General features: G+C 32.8%; 1 protein-coding gene across 1 annotated transcript in view; it reads right to left on the reverse strand.

Annotated features, from left to right (window-relative positions):
* LOC108761792 (limbic system-associated membrane protein) overlaps nucleotides 1-27,856 on the reverse strand; it is a 291,620-nt gene that overhangs the window by 181,482 nt on the left and 82,282 nt on the right. The gene's annotated exons all lie outside the window — the stretch shown is intronic.

Genomic DNA, 27,856 nt, shown 5'->3' on the forward strand with positions numbered 1-27,856 from the left:
AAATTCAAAAGAGATGAATACTTAAAGAATGATGAAGCAGAGCTTTAAATTTTTATCGAATAACGTATATTATCTATGCAATTTGTGGTTAATAAAAATCTAGTCTGATTTTTATGTAGTTCTCCAACTTTCATTTATATTCTCCCTCACATATTTTCTTGTATTTTTCATTTCTCTTTCATATAAACTTTTTTTTTGTTCGTTCTCTATACTTTTATTTCTTATTTACCGTGTTTTCTCATTCTCTGCTTCAAACATTCAATAATTTTTTTCATCCGCTTTCTATCTCTTTCGTTCTCCCAATTTTTTCATACACCAATTTTGCGCCAATTTTAAAGTGCATTTCTTCATTTTTCAAAAATTCCGCGATTCTCTCTCTCTCTCTCTCCCCCCTCTCTCTCTCTTTATCTATATCTCTATATACTCTTCTCTGACAATCATTTTATGTGTGCTAATATGATTACAAAAAGAGTGTCGAGCATAAAGAGCTCGTCCATGCCATCAAAGAATCTTCGTAACAGTTGAGAAGAGGAATTACGCCTGTACATTAGCTTTGACGAGTTGAAGTCCATTGAAGAGAACGGGATCGGGTGTGGCCACCGAGTGCTCGAGGCAAGAAGAGACGAAGCTAAAAGAACAGGGTAGAGTGCGAGAAAGTGTGGGACGTGCGGAACTGAGGAGGGACGCCAAGAATAAAAGACGTGCTTTATTACAAGCAGCACTCAGGGAACTCGACGCCCTTATAACGGCCACGGGACCGGCAGCGCTCAGTACGTTTAATTAAGTGCAGAAATATTCCACATTAAAGAATTAAGAAGGCGTCTCCATCGAAATTCTCCTCTCCCGTCGCACGTTGCCGAGAATTCCCTCCCTCGACTCAGCATTGAGACAAAAGGCGTGCACAGATTTTTCCTTCAGCCGGAAATCCCGTTTCCTTGTGAAAACTGCGTTGAATCTACTGCGGCGAAATTGAGATTTTCCGCGATAATTTGTATAATTTCATCTTATCGCATTAACAGTCATGCTAGAGAGAGAAAAGAGACAATTGGATCGAATTTCAATAAACTAGTAAATGAAAAAAATAGAAAATCTACATCATTTATTAATATTACGCAAAAGCTAAAATATAATGGACTTAATAATGCTGTTTATTTTTATTACTTGTAATTATATTTAAGTACGTATTAAAGAGGACCCAAAAATAAAGCAATCCATTACATATTTATCTTAAAGAAATTTATTTACATGAATTTCTGAATAAGTTTATTCTAAATCATGATAGAAAAGAATATTATTGATGCATCATCAATCTCTATTTAGATCTGTTTCTGTCGATTCGATCTGTCATTTCGATATGCATTTTACACAACAGTACTTCGCTCTTTATTCGATCGATAAATTCACATCGATGCAGCCAACTTTGCATCTTTTTAATCATACCATCTTCGCGTCGAAGTCGTGATTCTTTTTAAAAGGCGCAATTTGCCGACTTTCACTGTCTATCGAGACGCAGAGGTTTACGGGTCGCATTTGCTGTTCCTATCACGGTGCGATTAAGGGCATAATCCGATAAAATTCGCCCGTTGGGTCGTTGGAGACTAGGCGAGGATGCCCTAGTTTCCGAACCAGCGAGTACCTGATAATGAGGTTAGTCTGGTCGTGGAAGCGCCGTGGGTAAAAGGGTTCGAACGACTGGAAGACCTCCGGCACTTCCGTCAGCGAAACACCAACATATCGCAAGAGTACCTTATGGCGATACTATTACGTCAGAGCAACCAGCATCTTTCTTACGGAAGTACTTTTTCTTTCGGATGGCAAATAATAACGCACACGCGTTAAAGTCGCAAGAAAGATTGATCAAACATCAAAGAAAAATATACAGGGCGAATAAGAGTCAAGCACGGCAATTGGAGCGTAAATTAATTATTTAATGTATTCTTCTTAATCAATATAAGAATTAAACGTTTCAGCTTCTTTCCGAAGCATCTTTAGTGAATCAAAACAGAATTGTAAGCGTTCTTGCAATCAACGTGAACGATACACTCATTGGCTTCAGTAGAGAAAACTAATCAATCAACACTTAGTGATTCTTTAATATGGTTCTTGTCTTTAGTTCTTCGCTGGATCTATGTGTAGGAACCAATCATATTAAAAAATCGTTAAACGCTAACTGATTAGTTTTCTTTGCTGAACGTAACCATTATTTCTTCATTTAGAGCTTGAGAAACAACGCTCACAATTATATTTTGATTCACTAAAGATGGCTCAGAAAGAAGTCGAAACGTTTGATTCTCCTACTAAGAATTAAATAACTTAACATTAAATAATTAATTTGCGCTTTAATTACCGCATTTGACTCTTATTCACTCCATATAGAGAGTCTATTGCGTATTATTATTATTATGATCAATATACTTAATAACGATAAAAATATAATTTTCATTATGATTTCATTATGGTTTAACACACTGTAAAAAAAGATGGAGGAATTCAACTCGAATTGAGGTAAACCAACTCAATCTCAGAGTCCAATACGGCGAACTAACTGTCGGGTTACACCAAGAAAAATTTTAACTTCCTTTAATATCTTCCTTGTGTTAAATAAACATTAAATTTAGTTCTATAAAATATTTAAGTAGTTGACTAAACTATTGTTCATAGTAATGGAACTAATTGTATCGTCAATTAAAATAATTTTATGAGCGCGATGAAATAAATCTGCAATAGAATAGATTGATTTTAACATTTGATTGGACTATTTTATAAAGTAACGAGAACTCAATAAATTGTTGATAATAACAATTTTGAGGTAATCTCTACTTTATCTTCGAGTGAAGTAGATTTAATAATTTATCTAATAGGCCAATTCATAAAATTTATTCGATTTCGTTATTTTGTGTAAAATGATTTAATTTATAATTAAAATCTATTATATAGATCGATTGAACTGCCTTGAAAAAAATGTTTGTCGCCATAATGTGGCAAGAAATGTATGAAAACATCATTTGACCATCCTCGCTTTATACAAGTAGACGTCGAATCTTTCTTACGAGTACACGCGCTGTTAATAGCGCTCCACAAAACGCTCCCTCGTTCTAAATCAAAGTGAAGTATCGTTAATATTTTATTAAATTCCTATTACTTTTAAGTTGTGTTACTTTTACGTTATATATTATTTTTACGTTATATTCATGTTTATTTACTACCCCAATAATGGTTCATTCAACTTTATAAATACGCTTATGATTATGCCGTCCTATAATTGAATTACGTAAATAATTGGTTCAATTTATTTTTTTGTATGATTGATTTGATCTCCATGAAGAGGCAGATGTACTAGAATTACACAGTTAAATCACCCTTGTAGTAGTTGAATGAATTTCGAATATTATTACATTAACCTTATTTCAGATCGGTTAATCATATACTTTGATTAAATTTTTGAGTTCAATTAATTATGTGAAGTTATTCATCTAACTAATGTAATTATATATCTAACTAGACTTTTATTCTTCTTGATTTGATTATACTTCACTTAACTCAAATCGCGCAACCCTCAGATTTAGTTGTGTCGATTCTGAGTATTTTTTACAGTGCATAAAGTAAAAAATTTTGTACGCGCTGTATAATTTACATGTAATTATCTATGAAAGATAAATTCTAAATATATTAATTGAATGGTATATGATATAAAAATAGAATAGAACAGATGTTTCTCAAACCCTAGTGATTTTTCTATAATTTATAAACGTGTCTACATTTGTGCTAATCTCGCAAAATTTCACATAACACGTAACACAGAAAATATACAACATTTTTGTATATGTATACGTTGTTTTTTATTTCATCCGAAAGGATCCCTACGGCATGGCAGTCATTTTCGAAGCGAAACCTTTACGACGCGAAAGTGCGTTAGATAGCTCTTCTCTCCTCTCGCAGACAAGGGAGTTTTATATCTTGTACTCATCTTTTTTACTCTCTCGATCGCGCTAGGATGTCATTACATATATAATCTTAAGCTACGCTACTGTTTTTATTCTCTTTTACAGAACCCACCAACTTATCCAAAAAATAAATAAAGAATTTCATTTTGAAAGTGAAAAAATCCGGCTATATAATTTTCAATACTTGAAATATGGAAGAAATATCTCAGAAATTCATAGTGTGTGATCATAGATTCTGATTACCAACAATATAAAAATATCTGTGTTTAAATAGATAATATCGTATTTTTTTGGAAATTAAAATCAGTATAGAAGTTAAGAGTACATCAATATTCAAGAACATTTTTATATTATGAAAAGCGAAATCAATTAATTTTATCTTATAAAAATGTCACTTAGAAATTTTCAAGTATTTAACTCGGCTAATAACATAACTTTGTAAAAATCTTCTTTTACAGAGAAAATATTCTACATCCTGAAATGTTTGTGAATTCGTGTAAATTTTTGTAAATTCCAGGATTTCTGTTTTAAAGAAGAAACTAAAATATGGAATCTCAATTTTTTTTCTACAAGCTAAAAGAGTCTGAAAAATATACTACTATACTTTTAACCAAAAAGCTTAAAAAGTGTTTTGGTAAAAACGTATTTTACGCTGAGATACATTCACAGGTCGTGAAAATCATCGGATAGAGAAAATGCAAGGGTGAACAATGTGAATTTGAAATTTCCGTGAGAATGAGTCTCTCGAGACGCTACGCGGACATTATGCGGGCACTGTAGCAGAATAGCTGCACGAACAATTGTATCAGGTAGAGAGGACACGACCGACGAAATAAAGAAGAATCGATTTATTCGAACGTAATACGTCTCCGGAGACTAGACAATGGGGGTAAATCTTGCTCCAGGCTTCATTATTCGTCCATTATATACTAGCTATAAGTAACCGGTGTTTAACGACGATGTTTACATCTTAATTGTACAGCTAATTTGAATAAATCTGACCATGGCCTTTATAAAGTTGTTTATTATGCATTAGAATATTAGATCACCGGCAGTTAGAACTTTAAACATTTATTTAAAAAATTATTGAACCAAAAATGGTGATTTTTACTGAAATTAGAACAGTATAATTTGAAACATATAAAAATATAAATATGATATCTAATATTTATGTTTTTATATATTCCGGATTTCGCTATTCTAATTTCAGTGAAAAATCAATTTTTGATTTAACATTTTTTAAGAATATGTAATAATATATATTTATTTAAAAAAAGATTTATTTAAAAATGTACATATTATTTCATTTAAAAAAATATATCTACAATTTAATTAATATAATAATATGTATAATATATATTTAAAGTTTGTCTCTTATAAATAATTGTATAATTAAACATAAAGAAGGTATCCTCTTAGAACAATATTTTCAAAAATTTTTTAAAACGTCAATCCGACCCGAATTACCCAATAAACAAGAATTTTTCTTTTTTATGTAACTTATGCAAAATATGCACATAGCAAGTGCCCCAAAAAAGCACGATCTTTTAACATGTTTCGTAATCGACATAAAAAAATTAATGCTCACGAGCTTTCGTAACCCAGTCACATTATTATTATTATTCCAATGTTGTCGGATATTATACATATTTCTGTTATTTTAAATATGCATATTGAACGCATGGAACATGAGGTAAACGAACTTCTTTATTATAGTTCAACGGGATTGAAATAGAATTTCATATAAGTATAATTAATGACCGTTCTCTCTCAAGCGCACTTGTGTAGCTACCATGAAAAACATGACGTCAGCATGAAACACATTCGTCTGCGAACCGATGAGTCACGCTTTATACAGGGAAATCTCATTGTTGTAAACATATATAAAGTACCCATACAATTGCAAGGCTGGTGATATTACAATTTTAAAAATATAAAGTTCATCTTTATTTTAAACCATTCTATACTTAATTCTGACAACTGTTTCATTGCGTTATCAATTGAACCGTTTATTTTAAAAATGTAGGGAAATGATAGGAAATACGAGAAGAGAAGATTTATTCGAACGAATCGAAGTAATGATAAACTTAATAATATTTATTGAAGCATAAAACTTTGTGTTATAATTTGCGATTTGAATTTTTCTTAAGAATACGTGTTACGTTTATTTTTTAATAAAATGAAAAAATTACAATTTTTCTATATTATATTGAAAAAAATATATAAAATTTAGCGGCGTTTCAAACCAAATTTTTGTTCAATGAGAATATATACAGTCTCCTTTTTAACCTTAAAATATAATATAACAATAATTTAATTACATTTTAGCCAACATTTCTTTTAAACATCTCCTTTTTAATATTAAAATATAATATAACAATAATTTAATTACATTTTAGCCAACATTTCTTTTAAACAACTTTATTTATTCAAAGGCCCATTTTAATTAAAAAAAATTAATTTACCAAAATTTTTATATTATATTGATTCATTTATAAAATCGTGTTTTTTAATTATTTCTTCCTACATTTTCCTTATAAATAATTCTTTCTTTCTATTCGGCACCGCAATTTTCTAGTTCATAAAAAAAATTGTAATTCGATGACAAGGCTCAAAATAAATTACTGTCATACGAAGAAATGCATAAGGAGAGCAAGAGAAACTTGATAGTTACAAAGGCGGAAGCATAGAATCAATCCTTGACATAGATATGTTTAAGTTTCCACGTCGCTGTGTCAAACTCAAATCATTAAGGAAATTCATATCAAAGTTCTGCTACCATTATTAGCAACAGCCTTGCAGTATGCGTAACTTTCTCCTCGAAATGTTCTCGCAACCTCTCGTGATCTCATGTATGAGCAGAAATCAGACTCCGCAGATGAGTACCGTGAAAATGTTACGAGTACTACGAAAATGTTATCATTACCTTGCTGACGGAATTATTTTGAAATCTACATAACATTACGAGTATTTATTGATGAGACACATCGAAATAAAAATTTAATTAGTTGTTTACCATTTCTTTGCAATAATACTTTTTAGTAGTGCAACTTTAAAGGCAATCTTCTTGTTTAGAAAACAATAAAATATCTTTAGGAACTTTATTATAAAGAAAATTATTTATTCTAACGTTTTAAACTTTTTACAAATTATTCATTCCAACATTTTAAACTTTTTACGAATAAAAGGTATATGTTTCACAGATGTCTTTAAATTTTTCTGAATTTTCATATTACGTTCCCTCTAGTTCAACCAAAAACGACATGGTCGATTTGTGGGAATTCTCATGTTTCTTCTATAAACCTGAAATAAAAAAAATCAAAGTTTGTTTTACTACTTTAACGTTGAACATTATTTTTTATATTAATTTACTAAAATGCCTTAAAGAATTAAAGTAACAAAATGATGGTTTATCAAAGTAAAAGTATCGATTTTTGCACATTGGCAGGCTGTCATTCTGTTATTTCCACACTTTAAAACATATAGTAGCTCAGTACCAAAAACAACGTTTAACGAGTAAAACAAACTTTGATTTTTTTTTATTTCAGGAGGGAAACGAGAGTTTCCAGAATTCGATTACGTCGCCGTGGAATGTTATTGCTTGACCCATAATAGCGGGAGTCTAATATGTAGGTAAAAATTCAGAGATGTTCAGAGAGATTTATGAAATACATTTTTTTATATATAAAAAATTTTTAATATTTGCATAAATAATTTTCTTTAAAAAACAGTTCTTAAGAACATCTTATTTTTTTAGCTTGTAGACGAGAATCCTCCCTTGAATTTACAAAGTCGCTATAATGTCTTTATCTTTACCACTAAGAAATTATAACTTGTCTTAATTCTCTCGACTTTTATTATTTCGCTTTTATCACTAGTTCAGTCGCTGCCGACGTCGCAGCGGCAAGACATGAAACGCGCCCTCGGTTCTTCACTCAACTTCCGTCTTTTAAAACGGATGCGCAGCAGCCCGCGGGGGTTAAGTACGAAGGTCGGTTCAAAAGAGCAGGAATCATCGGCTGGGCGCTCTCTCCGTTACGGTAGCCAAGTTTCTCACTAAATTCACGAAGTTTAGCGGTACAATTTACCCGCGGCATGCCAGGTAAGTCGCCGTTCCAGACGCGTTGCGGAGAGCCAGAGGCGGTTACCAAGTGCGTGATAAACACTGGTGCATTCTGATGAAAGAACTACGAGTATGGCGAGAATAGCTTTACTTTCGTTTTTTGAACGTACCCGTCAACGCGCTGTTCCATAATGCGATTTTATAGATCGAGAGAAACATAAAAATCCCCTTTAGGTTCATAAATTCTTCGTAGCATTTTTTTTAGAAGATACCGTAATGTTTTAATAAACTTTTTATGTATGTATGTACATAGTAGAAACGAAACAGAAAGAATCTAATGTCACGCAAAATGAGAAAGATATTTATCGAAACATTTTTTTAACAGGAACTTTGACGAAAAAAGTATCGTATTTACATAATTATGAATCGAGTATGAAATTTGATATTTTTGAACGAGTTCATTAATTTAAATGTTCGAATTGGTGGTAATGGTCACGATAAATTTATAATCCTTTTTCAAAGTTAAGTATTTTTTACTAACGGTAAATTTATTCCGTTGAAAGATATTGACAGCTTTGAGAACATCACATGTTTTATTTCATGTATCATTTTCCACATCGAGCAAAGGATTACTATTATTTTCTAATCCTTCTCGATATCTCTTCTTTTTCTCTCTTATAAATAAAACTCTATATTATTTGAGGCTCCGCACCGTTTAAAATACTCATTCATTTTATCTATCTCACGAGATATTTATATGACGTATGTAGCTCGATTATTGTGATTTGTGATCTCAATTTTTTTTCGAGGCGATGGACCGCTTGTTCGTTTATTTGTGGACGATTGCGCCTATTCGTCTTCTAGTCTCGCGCTCGTGAAACACGAAACGTTACATCCCATATAGCGCAAAAGCTTGCAGCAACATTGCTGCAATATTTACACTGCTACTATATAATAATATTGCTGGAGTAATCCGTATTGTGTAAGATATTCGCGCGATCTGCCGATCTCGATCGCAGTCTTTGGAAGATCAAACGCATGTGATTCTCCACGTCGCACAATTTAATCAACGAGCGTGGATTTATTGAACGGGACGTCAAATTTAACCCCGTGTTGACCAATTTCGACGGTTTACCCTCACTACCTCGTTATTGAGAGCCTCGGGGTACGTAGACCAGGGGCTTACACAGAAGTTGGCGGAGCCGAGTTGCACCTACCCTTAACTGTGCCACGAAGAGTTTGCCATGTCGTCGTTACGCTCGGTACTGGGTACGGCTCGAGGGGAGGTATAGGATAGGTAGTCTCGAAAAGACTGCAGGTCACTGGAAAAACGATGGTACCAATAGTTCTAAGAAAATTCGTGCTGCCGATATTACCGACTTTAAGAAAATATTTCCTCGCTCTTCTTACTTATACTGTTTCGAGAAACGCTAGGAAATAAGAATTTATACTTCGACGATATTACATACTAAAAGTCCTCTGAACATGAAAAAGTATACTTGAGAATATGCTTACATTTCATTCGTATTTATTTAAAGCCTGTTCTTTACGTTTACACTTTATTTATATATAATAAATATCTCTTACTTCTATTTTACGTTAACCAGAAAAAAAGCAGATATACTATTATTTTAATATTAGCTAATGTTAATCTCGATTCTATGTCATAAAGTAATTTATACATAAGATTATAATATGGAAACTGAAATAATTATCTCATTTTTTTTATGTAAACGAACCCCTGGAATGTTTTTACATCCTAATTAAATCTCTATTATTAATAACATATTGTATACTAATTGTTTTTTAATTTATTGGCGTTTAAGAACATTATAAATTTATTTATTGTTTGAAAAAGGTAAGAAGAAAGCAAACAAATATTAAGTGGAATAAGCAAGTTAGCTTATTATGACAATATTTCTAAAAATAATAAAGATTTTATTCAATATAACGCCTTTTTTCAATGGAATTGTATATTTAAAGAATAGTTATAAAAAATAAAAGAACAACATGTATTTTACAACAATCTCTTGCTGCTGGTGTATAAAAACACCTCAATTAACTATTCCTGCATTATAAATAGGTTAAAAATTGATACATAAATTGTGCGGTTAATTTAGCTAATCTTGTTGATAACTAACTCTATCAGGGTTTTAATCTTAATTGGAATTTATCCTTTTTTGCTTTAAATTCTCAAGAGCGTTTATCTTACTAAATTAACATTTGCCAAGTATACACAATACTTTTGCGTAAATTTAATTTTGACCTTAATCAGTCCCTTTTCAAACCATTTTACCCACATGACCCTTTATGTAACTCATTTTTCATATTAAAAGTGTTATTCGCACGACATTGTTACTCCAACGTAAAATGTCAACCCTTGTCTGGTCTCGGTCAATCCTAGTCCGCTGTCTTCCTCTCGTTGGAATTTCTCGTCGCATACTGTCCGTCAACGAACGGCTCGCACCCTTTTTGCGTGCTCACCAGCCACGGTTAACCGGTTTGGCTGACATCCAAAGTTCAACGGTAGCTGCATTCCAATAGGGTCTTTCCCTTCTGTAACGTGGCCTGCGTAACGTAATATATGCACATATACGCGGGAGAGCAAATACGACACGCTATATAACGCGGGGTGCGTAAAAGTGCGCGCGGATATAAATTTGACTTTCGTAAATTTTGCGCATTGCCCCGAGAGATTTATATTACCCGCGTATTCGCGGCGACACAGCCAATTTCCAGAATCGATTTACGATCCACCCGACAAAACATTGAATATCGTTTCCTCGATTCGCGACCTCATTTCTTAGTCATAACGTAAGATGACGTCGTGAGATGACAATGTCGTGTAATGTATGAAATCTCACAAAGATAGCGAACCAATAAAATCTGTGCAGTGTAACGCGTTAAATTTGTGATAAATAATTTAATAATGTATGAATATTTGAATATCGTTTCCACGATTCGTGACCTCGTTTCTTAGTCGTAACATAAGATAACAGTCGTGGAATGATATAAATGTCGTATAACGTTTGAAATCTCACAAAGGTGATAATCTGGTAAAATCTATCCAGCGTAACGCGATAAATTTACATTAAAAATTTAATAATGATGAATCAAATAAATATTAATAAGTACAAATATTTAAATAATGACGTATATTTGGAAAAATATTGAAACTATAAAATCGTACCGGCTGATTCTTTTCAATAGCATTTGCATACAGTGAAGTGTTTTGATATTTCATGATATATATTTAAGCTTCGAAGCTCTCCTCGTGAACTAAAAATGTGATAAAGATATAAAAAATTAATTAATTGCGATAGTTTCAAGTGAGAATAATTTCATACTGACTCGATTTTTCTTTACTCTTGCCATCTAAATTCAAGTCAAAGTTTATTCATTTGATTAGTGTTTCGAGGCGGATGCAGGGAGACCTGTATCCTACTTTAGGTGAGGGATTGAACGTGCGATGTATACGAAAAATGTGGGTTCAACCAGCTGGCAGTCGTAACTTTTTTTACGTAGGTAATCAATTTAAGTTTGGATTGGTGAAAAGTGTTACTGTACAGATAAAAGAGGTGTGAATAGAATGGAAAGTTATTTTTTTTATTAAAGGTAACTAGTTATTGTTATCGAGTCAAAATAGTAACTAATTACCGTTACTAATTACTGATTCGTAAAAGTAACAATTCATTACTTTTCTATTACTTTTTTAATGCTGATATTAGATTAGTCTAAAAGATTTTACAATATTTTGTGTTTAAATATTAATTTAAAAGCAATAAACAATAATGACATAATATTAAATCAATATGTGAAAACATAACTAAAAAGCAAAATGATTTTTCAGTTCGAGTTTAAAACTTTACATATATTCTAATATATAATAATATTTTAGAATGATTTTATACGTGCTTATAGATATATACATATAATTCTACAAACCACGCATCGATTAAATTTTCAGTCTTAAAACACAATCCAATCACTTGACACACAAAAATCACTTTTTATAATAAGTTTTGTAATACAAGGCATCACTTTTGTCTACTAATCATAGACTTGATAGACATAGGCATCGCATTCCTTGAGCTTTTAGTATCTATGCTCCATTAGAAAGACTTGAATCATAAGCATCTCTTTTCAATTCCACAAGCATCTCTCTTCTCGATATTTCAGACTACTTTAGAGAGAAAAAGCGATATGATTCTAGTTATCTTATTCTTTCTATAATAAATCGATAGTGACATCTTCATAGAAATGCGCAGTCTGTTCTTGTTACGTCTACGCTGATATTACAGTATTGCGATAATTTCGCGAACAATATCGGCTGTTGCTGAACGTCGATGCTAACGATCTCTGGCAGGAAAATCGAATCGAGACATGACCGTCAATGTGTCAGCGGTCTTACAAAGTTGGTCGAAAGGAGATCTTTACGCGGCTTGACGGGCTCTTACGTCAGCCACTCTCTCGACGCGACTTTTTTCTTTTTTCTTTTTTTTCTTTTACTTGTAATCACCGTGCAATCTATCTACCTTTAGGAAGCAATTATCACGCTTCAATAATGATTTCGGTGAACGATTGGGCAAGAGAACCTGCTAAAGAACGGTAGAAAGACTCGAACAGAATCTTGCGCCGTCAATCTACACGGAGAAACTTGATTGTTGACCCGAGCTGCAAGTCAATAATTAAATCCACTTCCTGGTGAGCGCGGCGGCTTCGATTCTCATGAATTTTCAAGAAACGCGAGGAGGCGAGCAGGTTACGCCGAAGCGAAAAGCGAAAAGGAAAAAGGTGATGTGTTTGAGAAGTAAACGCAGGAAACAGGTCGCTCGCGAGACTCGACTTGGCAACTACCAGGATAATGGAAGTCGCGTTCAACGAGACTGTATTATTTGGAAGTGTGATATTGTTATGTGCAAAGCAAAAACCATCAGTGCAGCTCGCTACTGTTAGCTCTGTTATAAAAAATGCATTCATTTTGACGCAGTAAAATGCCGAGAATGATCTCACAGTCTGATTAGCGTAAGCTGCATTAATACTTTATTAAAATCTCGTGTAATTGATGGGAGGAATTTAAATGGTGTTAAAACAATTTGATCATGATGTAGGGTAAACTCGGGTATAATGGCCATAGTTTTTTAAAATGCAAAAAACATACATTTATTCTTGTTACTTTTTAACAATATTTGGGATATTACTTTCACTGAAGCTTCAAGTAACAAATACTATCGAAATTAAAGAGAAAATACTTAACACAACTTTAATTTTATCAAAATATTACAAAGTATGTATTGGCCATCTTATCTGATTTTTAGGGAAAAGATGGCGATGATATTAAGAAAGATAGCCATAGTATTTATAAATAAATAGTGAAAATAAAAGTATTAATTATAGGTCACAATGCAATTTACGTACCTTAATTGTGTATGTAATCTTGATTATGGCAGCTTAACTGTAATTTATTACACATTATAACAGTTTTTAGCAGACACGTGCAAAACTTTGCAGAGAGTCGAAAGAAAAATATTAGATAATATTTATAATATTGTTATTTTGAACACATAGTGTACTCATGTGAACTACTGTAAATATTGATTATCTTTAAGAATGACTATAAAAATGCACTATTTAACAATTATTGGAGAAATTATGGCCTATGGCCATCTTTTCCGTATGGCCATAATACCCTAGTTTACCCTATACGATACAAGAAAAGAGACACAAATATTGTTAACGTATTTCATCATTCGTTATTTATGTTATATATTAAGCTTTATAAATATTCAAATTTTAATAATTTCTAGTTTTATTGTTGACTCCACATTATTCACGGGTTTTTAAAAACCCTTGAATAATGTAATTAATCGTGCGAAGTGTTTTCAACATTATATCTCCAATTTCATCTTTTTAATGATTTACAATTAAGTAAAAATTGATAACATTCTATACATCTCTTAGATAAAAATAAATGCAAAACGTTATTTTAATTGTGAAATAATTTACACTAAATACAATATAAATATAAGAATATGTATAAATAGCATTTATACATTTAGCGAATTTATAAGGTCGAGATACCCTGAATACACCTCACGCGAGTAATTAAGAGTTAATACAAGGTGTTTATTATAATCTTGTAAAATAATTCCCTGAGCATTCTCGGATTGTCCAGGTATTTTTGTGTTCCAAATTCCAGGTAAGATTAGAGAATCTTTACATGCAATTTTGAAGTAAATTGGAGTGCAAGCAACGTAAACAAATTATATTAAGTATTAGTAAAAGACAAGGATTCTTTGAGACCAACTATATTTACCATTTTTTATATAATTGTGTGTGGAGTCATAAAACCTATAGAATAGTAAGAAAGGCTTATTATAATATAGTATTAATGAGCTACTTTATTCTACTGAGTGAATAATGCGCTATTTATGCGCTACATCCGTAAATAAAATGTTTGCGCTCATTCCGTTTAGCTAAAAAAAAAATTTTTTGTGGGGGCTGAGTAGGCAGTCAGCCCCTCCACCCATCAAAAACAACCGATTTGGAAAATTAAATATACAGGATTTATGCGCTATTTATGCGCTACTATTTCCAGGCATTTTTGGTCTTTGCGCTGCAACACTTAAGGCACTTCTCTCTTGGAGCGAACAGTCGTATTCACCCCTAAGTCACGTCTGCCTAGCTGCCCCCCTCCCCACTTACCCAAATCTTAATGAAAAAATTATGGAATAATACGCTATTTATGCGCTACCTATATCCGTAAAAAAAAATTTTTGCGCTCATTCCGTTTAGCTGAAAAAAAAATGTGTTATGGGAGGCAGAGTAGGACGTCAGCCCCCCCCCCCCCACCCGTTAAAAACAACCGATTTGGAAAATTAAATACACAGGATTTATGCGCTATTTATGCGCTACCATTTCCAAGCATTTTTGGTCTTTGCGCTACAACAGTGAGCAAACGAAAATTCCGACGGAGCAATCGTGAGCAAACGATGAGCAAACGAATGCAAAAATAAAATATTCGATTTTTTAATATTGGGGGGCCAGCGTGAAGTTGAGCCCCCAAAATTTAAATTTCGTATAACTTTTGATTCAAGGGTCAGCAAACGAAAATTCGGACGGAACAATCGTGAACAAATGGTGAGCAAACGAATGCAAAAAAAAATATTCGATTTCACTATTCGAAAACACGAACTGAACGAATCCAACACACCCGGTGTGCTCGGGCGCCAGGTGTCTTCCTCTGATCAGATTGATGTTCAAATGAAACATCATCTGGCAGAAGGTGTACGAAGATTTTCTCCTCTAATATAAAACAAAAAAAAGGAAGCAACATGTACCATGGTAACATTAGTGTTCGATAATAAATAATTGTATTATAAAATTGTTTATGGTATTTAACTAAAGAATTCCATCCGCCATAACGATTCGGTCATTTTTCTTATTCAAACATTTTGAATTCAGATTCATAATATTATATTTCATAATGTCTAAAAAGGAGAGTAGAATAGAGGAGCGCGCGTGTAGCGCGCGCGCAGGGAATGTGCTAGTTTAAATTTAAATTCTACTTCTTTCTGAAAATAGAATTTCTTTGGTCATTTTTTCTTTTCAAAACTTTTTTTATTTTTTTTCGAAGATAAATAAAAACCTCTTAAAAATTCAAGATTTTTCAGGTTCTTTCAAGTTTCTTCAGATAGTAAACACCCTGAAAAATTTTAATATCATTTATTAACATTTATATTTTGTTTCACAATATCAGTTCAATTAATTACAAATGTATTCTGATGACTTCACTTTGCGAAGATTGTGACTATATCACAATTATATATAGAACAACTTTCGTGTTACATCCGCAACTTTAACAGCACGCAGCCAGATTACAGATTTTACACTCGCACGAGCAATATGGTCAGCGTCTCTTCGATTTTTCCAGCCGTCTAACGCTTTCGCTGCGCCATCGCGGATAGGACAGGAAATGTGTGATACAAGAGAACGGAAAAACCGCGAGAGGGTCGTAAGAAAGGCATGCGGCGACATAGCTTGGCCACAGACTCCACCACTTCCACCAGTCTCTCGATCGAGTGAAGAAGGCGAAGAAGAGCGAAGAAGAGAAGAGAAAGGCGAAAGCGACCGCCGGATACGGAAATGGCGCAGTGTCCCGCGGGATACGCGGAGTCCGCGATTGTTTTGGCCTGGCTCCCATTTCCACGGCTTTATGGGCAGCGGGCGGAATTTGTGGCCATCCCATATATATAGCCGCGCAACGAACGCGCCGGCACTTTTGCCTCGCAGGTCGCGGCCGCGTCGCCATTAGTTACAGACCCACCGCGCCGTCGAGGGTTTCACCCTTCTCCTGCTCTTCCTTTCTCACACCCTCTCTTTCTCTTCCTCGCACATATCCCGCTGCGCGGGATTGTTCTTATTTTCCAAAGTTCCGCCGAGAGAGAGCTGCTCGGCTGCCGCGACCGACCGCCACCCCGTCGTTGCCACCGGCGCTCCGCCAGCTTTTTCCACCGTCCGCGCCTGGTACAATGGTTATACCGTCCTTTGTATCGGCGTCGGGATCGACACGATGGATACCGCTCGAGTTGCTCCAGTTCAAAGTTGAAGCCTAGTTTTTCTTTCGTTAACCGGCGAGGTCGTACCCTTTGTCACGAGGGTAAAGGGTACGCTGGGCAAAAAAATACAGACGTGCCGAACCCTCCGCAGCGATCATTAAAATAAAGACAAAGAGAGAATTAATGGATGAAGAAATTAACATCGGGGACCATTAAATGAAATTTTCACTTAGGCTAGGTGTGTAATCTTGGTATAAATCAGTTCAATAGGGGCAGTTTCTAAACTTTCCCCTCTCCAGCTCCTCACTATAACAAGATAATTATATAATACCTGTCTATAGAACAGTAGAAAATAGAAACTAGAATTCTCTCGAAAATAGCACAATGAAACACAATGCAACGGAAGAATAACTTACGAAAGTATATTATTCCTTGAAAGCTCGTAACTCTATTAGCATGTAAAACAACTGCCATTATCTTTCAGTCCAATTTCAAATCATTCGTGGTATACAAACTTAAATGTTAGAGGAAAGGGAATGGTTATAGAATAGGTAGAGGATTGTGGAATATCACAATATCTTATATCTATATAGTTTGCGCTGCATTCTGGACCCGACCATTAAAATTGCTTCTTCACAGTCTACATAAACGTTGTAACATGGCCAATGGTTATTATAGTGTTTGCTTTGTTCTCTTAAAAGCTACATTTCAGTTTTGCAGGTAGCAGACAGTTTTATAGGTGTGTTCTTTTTACGTAATTTCGATTGGTATTAATAATATAAAATTAGAAACAGAACCGTTTATGTGGCTAATTGAATTGGGGGGAATTATTAATATTTCAGATTGATTGTGTTGAAAGTTTGAATCAAATCGACGCGTAGTCACATATTTGAGATAGATTTATTTAAAATACATGAATACGTATTAGTCTAACATCTAACTTTAACCATAATTGGCTCTTCTCGTATTTAGTTGATTAATTTTGTAACTTTAGCCTAATTTGAAGACCTTGAATGTGGCTTTCAAATGACATAATTGAAAATTAAAGGCTACTTTACCTAAAGTAATGATAATATAATCTACTTTGACAATGAAATAATACCTGTATATTCTATTAGACAACGTGATAATATCGTTATTAAGTATTTAATCTTTTAAAATATTTATATGCTTTTACATTTAACTTTGCTAATGTCATGTATATCAACTTTCAGCGCTAATCTAGTATAATGAAAGTGACTAAATTCACTATAATTGGTATCTGTTGTTAATTAACAAACTAAAAGTAGTTATATTACATGAATGTCTACTGAGTTATTTCAATAAACAAAATGGTATTTCACAAACCTCCCCTTCTTCTAATCGTCAAATTGCATCAGAATGTGGAAACGTATCGAATTTACATTGAAGATAGTCCGAATCATTTATACATTTAACAGAGGCTGTTATCTCAATTAAGTAAGAGAAACACCAATTTGCTAATAAACGGGTGTTGACGTAAAATTCGTCGAAGAGCTCTCATGGCTTTGTTTCTGGAAAGGGAATCGTGGGAACGATGTATGTGCACAGGGTAAACCAGCTTAATTTGATTAAACAATATCTCCTTCCCTCTCTTTCCCTCTCTTGCACCATACTGTTGACGCAAGTAAACATGTAATATGAAATGCCGTATGCACAATCTCGCGCCGGCTCACAATTTGCGAAACGAAGGAGGTGCACTGGGATTAAACTGCAGCAGTAGGTTTCTCCTCGGCCGACAATATCTCTCTTGTAATAATATATTATACACGCGATCCGCGAAATTCCGCGGATTCCCGAATCGACCTTTTCCCTCGACTCCAAGAACCTCTCGAATATTACGGCTATATTAAGATTCGATACTTTGAGACCGTCGAAGATCTAAGGCGGTACTACCGTAATATCTCGATAGCTCGGCGAATTAAACCTCGAACGGGAAGTGAACAGAGGATGGCGAGCGTGGCTGAGTTGTGGGATTTGTGGGCTACGGAAATGCCGGTTACGAGATCATACAATTCGTATATGCGAGAACGAACTGTTGCGTATTAAAATTCCAGCCAAATCGAAAGAATTCACGTGAGAATGTGAGAATAAATAAAACCTTTCTTCATTTTTGCGTTATGATTAAGGAAATCGCATTGTGAATTTAAAGGACTGCGCTGAATCCACAAAGCTAAGCGCAAAGTAAGTGATAATGTCCTGTTAGAATTAAATGGTGATACAGCGAGAAAAGAAAATTTGATGTATATTTATTTTATAAATGTTTATAAAATTTATTTTATAAATATTTGTATAATGCACTAATTATTATTTTTTATGTTTATTATTGAGTAAAACTGATCACAAAAGTAAAAAGTGAGACACACTAATAGAGTTACTTTTGCACAAGAAAAATTATTTTCGAATCTAATTAAAGTTTTATCTCTCATCCCTTACACTTTTTACCCTTATACTTTATTCAATTATATACATTTATCTCGCATCCGAGGTAATTATTATTAATATCTTATTGTGTTTTTTTTATTTCCTCTTCCTTTTTCTTTGTAAATTCTTCTGAAAGTCTGACCTTCCTGACCTATACTCCTATACATAAGATTAAATATTAATTGAATTGGTGCGAGAATAAAACAATATATAATTCAGAGATTCTTTTAACACACATACATCACAGCTTAAGTAAAGAAAGAAAAAAAAATATCTTGCAGTGACATTTCAAATAATTTATATAAAAAGATATTTATGTAAACATTAATTCTATTTATTTTTATAATGCGTCAATTTTATTTTAACTTTTTATAGTTTAATCATTCATATTATGATGAGTAATTTTATACTTTATGATATACAATAAATATTGCATCACATTGAAGAAAAGAAAACTTTATATAAATTATTTTGAAGTAAATTAATTACATGTTTCACAATCGATTACATTTATCATATATATTTTAAACAATATTACTAATGCAGATCGTTCAAAATAATTTAACTTCTTAACAATATTACTAGTAATAATAGCAAGAATCTTTATGAACATAACAATTTATAAAAGATTTTTAAGAAATTCGAGATCCTGATTTATTTTTATTTATATAAGAGATTTATTTTTATTTTATAAGAATGTATCGAGAACACAAAAAATGTATGATAGTAATATCGATTTTCTTATCGCATTATTTCTTTTTGACCTATAATCTTAAAAAAATAAGCATTAATTTATAATTTGCGCTTTTAAAGAATCTTGATTAAAGAGGTAAAAGATAATTTGCGATTTAATACAATGTCGTCACAGTTCGGTTCAATGATTTGCAGTGATCTCTTGTGCAATACCTCAAAGATTGTCCCAGTGTCTTTGTTCTCTTTCATCAGGAATTCCTCGTTACGGACCGGAGTGACAGTGAGAGGTCATTTCGCATCGAATTCAGCTTACCCTTGTCAAGCCTCGTCGTCTGTGTTCAACTGCTTCCCGAATTGGCTTGGCTTCATGGTCCGTCTAGTCGACGTGTATTCGAGGTATTTTTCGCAACTTGAAGAAGCAGGAACAAGCGCAATTTCCATAATCGATATACCAGAGAGAAAGCGTGCTCCAGTCTTGGAGACTTCTTCTCTTTCACCAAGGGAGAGTGCCTTGTTTCTCTTCCCCGATTCGATGCCGCTCCCTTCTCATCTCCTTCCTCCCTCGAACCATGCGCTCTTTCCCGATTTTCTTCGGTTATTTCCCGAGAGAAGAGTCATCATCCCCGGGTAGAAATTTCCAGGATTCTCGATCGTGTGTCTTGTACCGATTATTTGAGTTCTCCGGCCAAATTACGATTTTCTGTATCGGCTATGTCGGTCACAGCCTTTCCGTGAAAGCAGGATGACATAAAGCAACGACAGCTTGTTAGCTGGCAGTAGAAATGAACTGGCAACTATATAAAAGTTATTGGTATTTACATTTATTAAAGCTCTCTCAGATTTCTCTTGGTACATGGCTTATATATTTCTGACAAGCATAGTTTGAGATTACGGTTTGACATGACCTAAATAAAGTTATCGATCAAATATTCCGTATAAGATTTTGAAATAAGAAACTGAAATGAGGAAAGACATACTATAGAACTCTCGTAACACATACTCTCTGAATCTGAATCAGTGGATAATCACTAATCACTTATCAGTGCCAAGTATGGCACTGGTAATCAATGAATTAAATGTAACATCCTTAACTTAGCTAATCTTTATTATGTGATCTAACTAACTTTGTTTTAGTGCTTAAATTCAATGAATATGGCATTGGAAAATTGAAATTAACGTGCAAGTATCAGTATTTTAGTTATATAATACTCAAATATTCTTCCTTTTTTAATTGAACTTCACTGATTATCAGTGCCAAGTACGCCACTGGGTAATTAGTGACTATCCATTGATTCAGATTTAAAGAGTAAAATTTTATATTAAAATCATTGTTTTTTGTATTGTAGTTTTAATTTACCTAATCTTGAAACGTATTTGATATTCCAAAATAATCTGTAAAGATAAAAGCTATGAATAAAAAAGACGTTGGGAAAAGATTAAAAGTAGCCGCAATCTAGAATAATCAATAATAAACAGTTTTCTTCGTTAAAATATCGATATATATATGTATCTATTTTGTACTATTTTATAATTAATACATTCATTCAATATATTCAGTTAAAACAAAATTTAGATTACGAAAATACAATAATTCTTGGCATACGATTAATTCACGGTTTTCCCGCTTTAATTAGAAAAATTCGGATGTAAAACCAAATATGTGCGGTTTGCAAAAATTCTGGCTGTTTCGCGAAGAGTTCTAGAATTCCTATTACATTCTCAAAGGAATTCAAGCGATTAACATTCAAAGCAATATAAGCGAAAATGAAAAACTTAAATAATCTTTTAATTTTCGTGTAGTTTAATTTGTAGTTTTTAAAAAAAATTAAAATTAAATTTGAAATATAAATACACGAATGAGTAAACGTCATATATGGTCATAGTAGATCTTAGTGCCCAATAATATTTCTTGTAAATTTATATAATTTCCAGTTCAAGCAAACTAAATATCATATCGATTATTTATTAATAATTAATACAATTTTCTATAATCTATTTTACAATTGTAAATTCGATGTCTATTATACATAAAATATTATATTTTTGATCAAATGTATATTTTTATTAATCGTTTACGTGATTGCTAAACATCAAGCTGCTGTTATCGACATTTTTTAAAGGAACTTCCGAAACGAGTGACGGATTTAAATGGTAAATAAAATTTACATTGAACTGTATTTATCATTTGTACGAATATTTATCTGTTATGTACTTATATAATGTCAATTCCGTATTCATACATAACAATCTATTCAAATATTTCTCAATCAAGACTTATTCGGGCAAAGACCATCGCGAATAAGAGACTAATTATATTTTCAAATATCTGTTTATAATTTTATCTTGTAAATTTATTTGTATTACAATGAAAAATAATTAACTGTAGCTAAAAGTGAAAATATTTTTCTTTTCCTTGTACTTTAGAGAGAAAGTACTATTCGTGAAGTTTTTACAACACGTCATATTTTCAATTTTAATTTTTTTTAAATGCAAAACTTTTATTTTATATATAAGAAATTGTAGAACTATGAAAAGTGTTACTGGAACTGTCATGGTAATTGTTGAAATGTGTGTTGTTTTCAAATTATATATATTGGTATAATTCGTACAGTACTAACGAAAATATCACCATAAAAGGTAAACGGGCGTATTATCTGTTGCTTAAAATGCAGAAAATGCATGAACGCGAAGCTAAAATACGTGCATTACCGCGCGCCGCGCCGTCGCGTCGCGTCGTTCTTGGCGCGTGAAGTTGGCCGCGCGAGAAACACGAAACCGTTTCGCCGTCTTAGCTATATTCATGCACCGAACGCGGCGGACGCGCAAAACGCGGGACGGATCGGATCCGGAACGAATGGCAACGTAATACAATGAATTGGTAATTGAAACCTATATTAACCTTGTACTCATTGCTAATCGCAATACGTAACTATCGCATAATACAGGCACTTCGCGGTTGTGCACTGAGAATCTGTTTGAACGCATATTTCGCATTACTTGTTCGACAACGGATCTATCGCGCGAATAAGCGACAGATGTTGTTACACCTATTTTCGGACATCTACTTGCAATTTCGTCTTGCGTATTTAACTTGTATTACAAAACGGAGTATCGATCATCATAAAGGCGAGCGTATATTATCTGTTGCTCGAAATGCGAAAAATTCGTGAACCCAACGCCAATTAAGAGCGAAACGCACAGCGTCGTCGTGACGTCACCCCCGCGCTACGTCACTTGGCGCGTGAGTTTACCGCACGGGAATCGAGCGAAACGTTTTCACCACGTTAATTGCGTTTATGTTTCATTTGCAGAATGGACACACCGAACGAATCAACTCTAGAACTAGTAGCATCGTTATCGGATCAACTGGTAATTGAAATATATTAGCCCTAGGAGTACACACAATGATTTTTCCTTTACGAAGAGTTGTTCGTGTCTCAGGTTAATTGTCATCGTAAGTACAAAATTATCAAATAATTTTTACATGTACATACTTTAACATCGTTAGAAAATATTTGTAAAATTGTGTGTCTATTAAAAAGAAAGGAAACGAATCTATTTTTTAGCAAAGTATCATAGTGATATAATTATTAATCGTATATATAATATATATGATTAATAATTATATATAGCATTTTTCAAATATTTAAGATTTGTGATTTAAATTATATGAGAATTAGATTTTTCTCAGCAAATGTTATTACAAATTGATATCTGATAATAAAAAGGTAATTTTATTAGGACATTGTTCTTTTATTAAATACGTATTTATAATAAAAGAAATTACGAATGAGATGACAAAATGCAAAAATTACTTTTTAATATATTTATTTTAGACACTACGTTTATTGAATATAGTTGTATTTGTTACAGATCAATGTTGTGTTACTACGACATTTTTGTGCATTGTGATCTGAATGCAATCGGAAAAGTTCTGAGGAAGTGAAGGAAGAAAAATGAGAGCAAGAGGAATCGAGCATCGGTAAAGCAACTTTATGGTAAGTATTATTGCTTACTTACATAAAATTTGTCGTCATTTCTTTCCATTTCTTTGGATTGTTTAATAATTTAGAAATAATTAAAGAGACTTAATTTGAAACTTTATATGAATTAATCTTTATTGAAAATTTAAAAAAATATGTAATTCTTTTAATAAGAAAATTAATTAAAAAGTTCTATGTATGTAAGAATTACTTTCTGCTCACTGATTGTTTTAATTGCTGATTCAATTTGGATTTTTATTTTAGAATCGTCGTACTACGTGGCTGATAACTCCACTGTTGCACAGCGGTTGGTGAGTCACAACTAAAAATATAAAGCATCTATAGAAAAATTCCAAGTTTAGCAAGATTTTTATTGTAATTATATAAAATGAGTTGAAACGAAACAACCTAAACAGTTAGGACTGCTTATATATCTTTTTGTAATAAATATTTAAAAGATATATTTAATATAACCAAGATTTAGGAATTTTTAAAATAATATTACAAAGTTTGTAGGAATTAACCACAATAAATTGATTGTTTTCTTAGATAGAATTTTTTATCCGTAAATCGGATGAATATCAGTTATATTGTATATAATCGCGTTAAAATTCAAAGCTCCACGTTTAGAATAAAAATTGCATCTTAAGAGTAAAAGAATTATAGTATCCACTTAAGTTGTTCAAAACGCGTCGCACTGTAATCTCACACTGTACGATCTCCAATCCTCTTTTAAAGACACTCATATACATTTTCATAAGAATGATCGTCCAATAGTATTCCGTAGTGCAATTTTCTACGTAGCTGCAGAGGCAGTAGTAGCGATGGTTTGGAAAAATGAGAGAGAGGGATGAGGGAGATGGGTAGATGAGTGAAAAGGAGAGAAGCAGAGAAAAATATAAGAGAACGTCAGTAACGACTAACGCAAGCTTCGCGAAGAAGGGAAGGACGACATCTTTTAGTAATTACCCGCCTCCGGAGGACGCATTACTCTTTGTCGGCCGACGTACCTCGGATCTTATCGCCGTTGAGAGAGAAAGGATGAGGAGTAGTGAAGTAAAAGGTAGAACTGCAATACTGGGAACCACTTCTGTGGAATAAGACGAGGAATGGGGAGTCGGTTGCAATCCTTACTCTACTGGGCGAAATTACGTTGGGCGACATTTTCATCTTTGCTTTTGTCTGGTCTATGGACGTGAATTTCACTTTATAATAGCATAATAATTTTTATATCACTAAAATGCACCGCTGTATAAATAATAAATAAGCGTCTTTTCTACAAATACAAAAATGTTGAAACGAGTATTAAATAAATTATTTCACTGCTCGTCAATGAAAAAAGTCGATGAAAGGGCTTCTCTAAATTTAATCGGTAAATTTAATCTCGTAAAGTATAACGGGAACCTTATTTTTATTCCACAGCGTATCGATAAAATCTACAATATAACAAGGTTGCTTTTAAACAAAGCAGTCTTGATATTACATGAAAATAGAGCAACAAGTAGCGTGCTCGGAAAGCCGGAATTGATCCTTAAGCTCTAAGTACACCCTGAATGTGTCCGTACAGAATCTGCGCGGAACTATATAAGACGATAGCCATTATCCGATTGCTCTTATACCGCTACGCCGAGAAATGCATTCAAAATTACCTTATTCAGCAGCTATTCAAGTTTTCAGCGCTCTTCGCGTAACGTCCGATAATGAGATCACGGCAGGATGATTGATCGTATTATATATGCGGCGTCATTGATTTTCTATAGTGAACGCGACAGTCTTGTTAATCTTGCAAGGTTGAATCGAAGGCATTCTATGTAGATGACAACGTCAAATAAAAGCGAGAGATTGATAACTTTCACGTCGATGGAATTAATTTATTCAGAAGTCGATGCACACGTTCGTTATATTGTTTCATTCAGATCTATAAAGCTAACGGTGCAAATTGTTAAAACATATAAATTTCAATAAGTTTAGTTTTGTTGCGTTGTATGGAAATTTGATTGCTTGTATCAAAGCATGCGCGAACCGAGTTTATAAAAAAATATTGTTTGTGTCTGTTCTAAAGTTCCAATTAACCCAATTGTTTGACATTTCAATCCTAAATTTACTGACATAACTTGGACGTGTAAAAATAACTATTGATAAAAAAAACTCCATTTTTCCCTCACGACGTATGAGAAATACCACAATATAAAGATACTAAAAATATAATTACAACGTATATTTTTTATTTCTAACACAAAAAGGATACAAATTTAACATTAATATATTATAACATGTCTAAATGTAACTCACGGTATAAAATTTCTGTAGAGAAAAATGTCACTTTTTTCAAAGAGAAAGGAGGTAATTTTAAGAATTATATCACACCTCTAATATAACAGTATGCACTTGTGAAATAAAAGAAAAATTATGAGAGACTTGTGACTGTTGACGCAACAAGTAGTATAAGTCAGTATTGGGACGGGAACCGCAAATCTTCACACGGTGTACACTTCCAACGCACACACACCTCGCATCACACCGTGACGTCTCCAGATAAAAGTTCACGGAGGTTGAGCATTTTTATCGCCAGCATATTCTGTCGCCGGTGGCGTTCCTCTACATCCGTACAAAAGCGCGTGCGTCGTATTACAATCGTATTGTTCACAAATAGAAATCTGTTTGTAGGTTCTTTTAGTTTTTCTTTGTGCATGTAAGCCATCATTAAACAATCCTAAGGTTTCGTAACGATTATGAATGAAAGTTTTTTATCTTAAAATAAAATCGAGAAATTAAATTAACAATTAAATAAATATTATATTAAATGAATAAAATGATTTCTTGTTAATTTATGAAAATTTGCTGAGCATTATAATTTTCTGCTATCACCATTCAATTTAAAAAAATTTCAATGCATCGACATTCACACAAGTTCAATTATCATTTGGTTTAGCATAATTATTATTATGTAATTAAAGAGAAAATGTGAGACTTTTCCTAAAATCAGAAGCATACTGCATATACATAAAATTACATATATTACAGGAGTACTATTAGGAGTAGGTATTATTAGATAATATAGTAAAATTAAATATTGATTCCATACGTTTCAATATTAAATCATAAAATTTAATCAATTATGTGATATAATAGACATTTACATACCGTTTTGGCTCCAGTGCATATAAACGATTTTACTATTAGTGAAATATTTTGAACAATTTGTGCGAATAGTGCCCGATCATTGAAACATAAAACATAGACTAGCACTTACTGTTAGTGGCTACATTCTTTTGTGCAGATTCACACCAAAATAAATTTCAGTGCAAATTAGTTCTTTGCGTGTTACGTATATCGACAAAACGTCAAATGTTAATAAAACTAAAACGTTTTGTAACACATAGCACAATGCATCGAGGTATAGTAATCCAACAAACGGCAATTAAGCAACAAAAGTATCAATATGTGGGATACTGTTTTTCAAATAAAGGGGTTTTTTGAATAAAGATAGTTTTATTAACGTGTAATATTGTAAAATTTTCTATTAAAATTATTGAAATTGAAAAAGTAGCATTGAATGTCATAAACGCAAGAAGATATAAAGAAATATGATTGTATTTTTATTGTAATTGCATTAAATCAAAAATTTCATACTACTTTATGTTCTGAGCGCGTCTAGTACTTCTTTTCATCAATGTAAATTAACTTTCATCTCGGTTATTTAACTTACTCCTCATTTTTTCCTCCAGTTCTAAAAATTAGAAAAAGTTGAAGAATAAGTTGAACTGAGATTAAATTTAATCTGCATTGACAGAAAAAGGCATGAGTTGCAAATATATAAAATTGGATTACTTAATTTACAAGACGTTACAGATAAAACTAATTCTGTTATGCAGTAAAATGAGCTAATGCAAAATTGCACAGGGTGAATCAGATCAACGTTTAAATTTTACGAGAGATGTAGCAGATTAGCGAAAAAATATCAATAGAGTTGAACAAAATGAAATGACGGAACTTTTAATTTCATATCTGATTCACTCGTTCTGTTGCTCGACGGAATAAACAGATATCATCATTATCACCGTTGACCATCGCCTTTTATTTAGAAAGTAAATTGGCTCTGCACGAGACCGTACAGCTGAACATTGTTATTCTATGAAAAGGGTATTGCTTATGTACATATGATCTGAAAAC

This window comes from Trachymyrmex cornetzi, unplaced genomic scaffold, assembly GCF_001594075.2.
Source record: "Trachymyrmex cornetzi isolate Tcor2-1 unplaced genomic scaffold, Tcor1.1 scaffold262, whole genome shotgun sequence".
NCBI lineage: Eukaryota > Metazoa > Arthropoda > Insecta > Hymenoptera > Formicidae > Trachymyrmex > Trachymyrmex cornetzi.